We start from the raw sequence: 2,500 nt of genomic DNA on the forward strand, positions 1-2,500 counted from the left end.
CGTACGGCCATACCAGCCTGGCAACGCCCGATCTCGTCTGATCTCGGAAGCTAAGCAGGGTCGGGCCTGGTTAGTACTTGGATGGGAGACCGCCTGGGAATACCAGGTGCTGTATGCTCTTTTGCTCATTCACTTAGAAACTGACATCTTGCAATATGCACAAGTAGTCCTTCATGAAAGGGGCTGGAAGCTGTTTTCATTTTGACACGAGAGAGAGAGAGAGAGAGAGAGAGAGAGAGAGAGAGACTACCTTGCATTGTCAATTGCTAAATCTGTATATGGATAAGTAGCCTATGGTTGTCAACTTATTTCGTACGGCCATACCAGCCTGGCAACGCCCGATCTCGTCTGATCCCGGAAGCTAAGCAGGGTCGGGCCTGGTTAGTACTTGGATGGGAGACCGCCTGGGAATACCAGGTGCTGTATGCTCTTTTGCTCATTCACTTAGAAACTGACATCTTGCAATATGCACAAGTAGTCCTTCATGAAAGGGGCTGGAAGCTGTTTTCATTTTGACACGAGAGAGAGAGAGAGAGAGAGAGACTACCTTGCATTGTCAATTGCTAAATCTGTATATGGATAAGTAGCCTATGGTTGTCAACTTATTTCGTACGGCCATACCAGCCTGGCAACGCCCGATCACGTCTGATCTCGGAAGCTAAGCAGGGTCGGGCCTGGTTAGTACTTGGATGGGAGACCGCCTGGGAATACCAGGTGCTGTATGCTCTTTTGCTCATTCACTTAGAAACTGACATCTTGCAATATGCACAAGTAGTCCTTCATGAAAGGGGCTGGAAGCTGTTTTCATTTTGACACGAGAGAGAGAGAGAGAGAGAGAGAGAGAGAGAGAGAGAGACTACCTTGCATTGTCAATTGCTAAATCTGTATATGGATAAGTAGCCTATGGTTGTCAACTTATTTCGTACGGCCATACCAGCCTGGCAACGCCCGATCTCGTCTGATCTCGGAAGCTAAGCAGGGTCGGGCCTGGTTAGTACTTGGATGGGAGACCGCCTGGGAATACCAGGTGCTGTATGCTCTTTTGCTCATTCACTTAGAAACTGAAATCTTGCAATATGCACAAGTAGTCCTTCATGAAAGGGGCTGGAAGCTGTTTTCATTTTGACACGAGAGAGAGAGAGAGAGACCACCTTGCATTGTCAATTGCTAAATCTGTATATGGATAAGTAGCCTATGGTTGTCAACTTATTTCGTACGGCCATACCAGCCTGGCAACGCCCGATCTCGTCTGATCTCGGAAGCTAAGCAGGGTCGGGCCTGGTTAGTACTTGGATGGGAGACCGCCTGGGAATACCAGGTGCTGTATGCTCTTTTGCTCATTCACTTAGAAACTGACATCTTGCAATATGCACAAGTAGTCCTTCATGAAAGGGGCTGGAAGCTGTTTTCATTTTGACACGAGAGAGAGAGAGAGAGAGAGAGAGAGAGAGAGAGACTACCTTGCATTGTCAATTGCTAAATCTGTATATGGATAAGTAGCCTATGGTTGTCAACTTATTTCGTACGGCCATACCAGCCTGGCAACGCCCGATCTCGTCTGATCCCGGAAGCTAAGCAGGGTCGGGCCTGGTTAGTACTTGGATGGGAGACCGCCTGGGAATACCAGGTGCTGTATGCTCTTTTGCTCATTCACTTAGAAACTGACATCTTGCAATATGCACAAGTAGTCCTTCATGAAAGGGGCTGGAAGCTGTTTTCATTTTGACACGAGAGAGAGAGAGAGAGACCACCTTGCATTGTCAATTGCTAAATCTGTATATGGATAAGTAGCCTATGGTTGTCAACTTATTTCGTACGGCCATACCAGCCTGGCAACGCCCGATCTCGTCTGATCTCGGAAGCTAAGCAGGGTCGGGCCTGGTTAGTACTTGGATGGGAGACCGCCTGGGAATACCAGGTGCTGTATGCTCTTTTGCTCATTCACTTAGAAACTGACATCTTGCAATATGCACAAGTAGTCCTTCATGAAAGGGGCTGGAAGCTGTTTTCATTTTGACACGAGAGAGAGAGAGAGAGAGAGAGAGAGAGAGAGAGACTACCTTGCATTGTCAATTGCTAAATCTGTATATGGATAAGTAGCCTATGGTTGTCAACTTATTTCGTACGGCCATACCAGCCTGGCAACGCCCGATCTCGTCTGATCCCGGAAGCTAAGCAGGGTCGGGCCTGGTTAGTACTTGGATGGGAGACCGCCTGGGAATACCAGGTGCTGTATGCTCTTTTGCTCATTCACTTAGAAACTGACATCTTGCAATATGCACAAGTAGTCCTTCATGAAAGGGGCTGGAAGCTGTTTTCATTTTGACACGAGAGAGAGAGAGAGAGAGAGACTACCTTGCATTGTCAATTGCTAAATCTGTATATGGATAAGTAGCCTATGGTTGTCAACTTATTTCGTACGGCCATACCAGCCTGGCAACGCCCGATCTCGTCTGATCTCGGAAGCTAAGCAGGGTCGGGCCTGGTTAGTACTTGGATG

The 2,500-nt window shown here is 47.8% G+C and overlaps 9 non-coding genes across 9 annotated transcripts in view; all 9 read left to right on the forward strand.

Moving 5' to 3' along the window:
- The window catches only part of LOC146216564 (5S ribosomal RNA), a 119-nt gene extending 1 nt beyond the window's left edge, over positions 1 to 118 (forward strand). Inside the window, exon 1 of the ribosomal RNA XR_014752096.1 lies at positions 1 to 118. This exon is cut by the window's left edge and continues 1 nt beyond it. This is a non-coding gene — a ribosomal RNA (5S ribosomal RNA).
- A 192-nt stretch (positions 119 to 310) lies between these two features.
- LOC146216565 (5S ribosomal RNA) lies at positions 311 to 429 on the forward strand. The gene has a single exon (XR_014752840.1). It is a non-coding gene; the product is annotated as a 5S ribosomal RNA (ribosomal RNA).
- A 178-nt stretch (positions 430 to 607) lies between these two features.
- On the forward strand, positions 608 to 726 carry LOC146216566 (5S ribosomal RNA). Its single transcript, XR_014751926.1, has one exon. It is a non-coding gene; the product is annotated as a 5S ribosomal RNA (ribosomal RNA).
- A 194-nt stretch (positions 727 to 920) lies between these two features.
- LOC146216567 (5S ribosomal RNA) lies at positions 921 to 1,039 on the forward strand. Its single transcript, XR_014752107.1, has one exon. It is a non-coding gene; the product is annotated as a 5S ribosomal RNA (ribosomal RNA).
- Positions 1,040 to 1,211: 172 nt separating this feature from the next.
- On the forward strand, positions 1,212 to 1,330 carry LOC146216568 (5S ribosomal RNA). The gene has a single exon (XR_014752118.1). It is a non-coding gene; the product is annotated as a 5S ribosomal RNA (ribosomal RNA).
- A 190-nt stretch (positions 1,331 to 1,520) lies between these two features.
- Positions 1,521 to 1,639, forward strand: LOC146216569 (5S ribosomal RNA). Its single transcript, XR_014752842.1, has one exon. It is a non-coding gene; the product is annotated as a 5S ribosomal RNA (ribosomal RNA).
- Positions 1,640 to 1,811: 172 nt separating this feature from the next.
- On the forward strand, positions 1,812 to 1,930 carry LOC146216570 (5S ribosomal RNA). The gene has a single exon (XR_014752129.1). It is a non-coding gene; the product is annotated as a 5S ribosomal RNA (ribosomal RNA).
- Positions 1,931 to 2,120: 190 nt separating this feature from the next.
- LOC146216571 (5S ribosomal RNA) lies at positions 2,121 to 2,239 on the forward strand. Its single transcript, XR_014752843.1, has one exon. It is a non-coding gene; the product is annotated as a 5S ribosomal RNA (ribosomal RNA).
- Positions 2,240 to 2,415: 176 nt separating this feature from the next.
- The window catches only part of LOC146216572 (5S ribosomal RNA), a 119-nt gene continuing 34 nt past the window's right edge, over positions 2,416 to 2,500 (forward strand). Inside the window, exon 1 of the ribosomal RNA XR_014752140.1 lies at positions 2,416 to 2,500. This exon is cut by the window's right edge and continues 34 nt beyond it. This is a non-coding gene — a ribosomal RNA (5S ribosomal RNA).

Source organism: Hypomesus nipponensis, chromosome 28, assembly GCF_054491055.1.
Source record: "Hypomesus nipponensis isolate SF chromosome 28, ASM5449105v1, whole genome shotgun sequence".
Lineage (NCBI taxonomy): Eukaryota > Metazoa > Chordata > Actinopteri > Osmeriformes > Osmeridae > Hypomesus > Hypomesus nipponensis.